The 456-nt window shown below is 47.1% G+C and overlaps 1 gene segment (V, D, J or C); it reads right to left on the bottom strand.

Annotated features, from left to right (window-relative positions):
- LOC105532932 overlaps positions 1-456 on the bottom strand; it is an 11,213-nt gene that overhangs the window by 8,281 nt on the left and 2,476 nt on the right.

Here is a 456-nt window from a genome sequence, read left to right as displayed (position 1 = left end):
TAGGTTTTATTTTGAGCCTTCTACTTTTGGCTCAGAGCAGCCATCATATTGTTACTTGATCATATGATCTTTTCATTGTAGGACGTGTGTGTGTGCGCGTGCGCTTGTGTGTGCGTGAGAGAGAGAGAGAGAATATATATAGAGAGACTGTCAACTGAATCAGTCTGGGTCAGATGTGCACAGTTTTACAAGACGAGGGGGGATAACTGTGAAAACCATCAGGTTTTAAGGACCCCGACCCTCAGTGAGCATCTCTCTTGGTTCCCATCACAACTCAAAGCCTGTTCTAATCAGAGATTCCCATGGAGGTCTCTGCCCTGGGTCTGACTGGAAAAAACTCTCCAGGTTCCCATGAGAGTCGTCGGGACTTTCATCCTGCTGATCACAGGAGGATTATCCGCACCCAGAGTGGCACTGTTGTTTCTATGGAGGTGAGGGTGTGTCTTCCTGTTACAA

This window comes from Mandrillus leucophaeus, unplaced genomic scaffold (assembly GCF_000951045.1).
Source record: "Mandrillus leucophaeus isolate KB7577 unplaced genomic scaffold, Mleu.le_1.0 Scaffold997, whole genome shotgun sequence".
NCBI classification, from domain to species: Eukaryota; Metazoa; Chordata; class Mammalia; order Primates; family Cercopithecidae; genus Mandrillus; species Mandrillus leucophaeus.
Note: the sequence above shows the minus strand (reverse complement) of the source record. Positions and strands in the feature narration are given on the sequence as shown.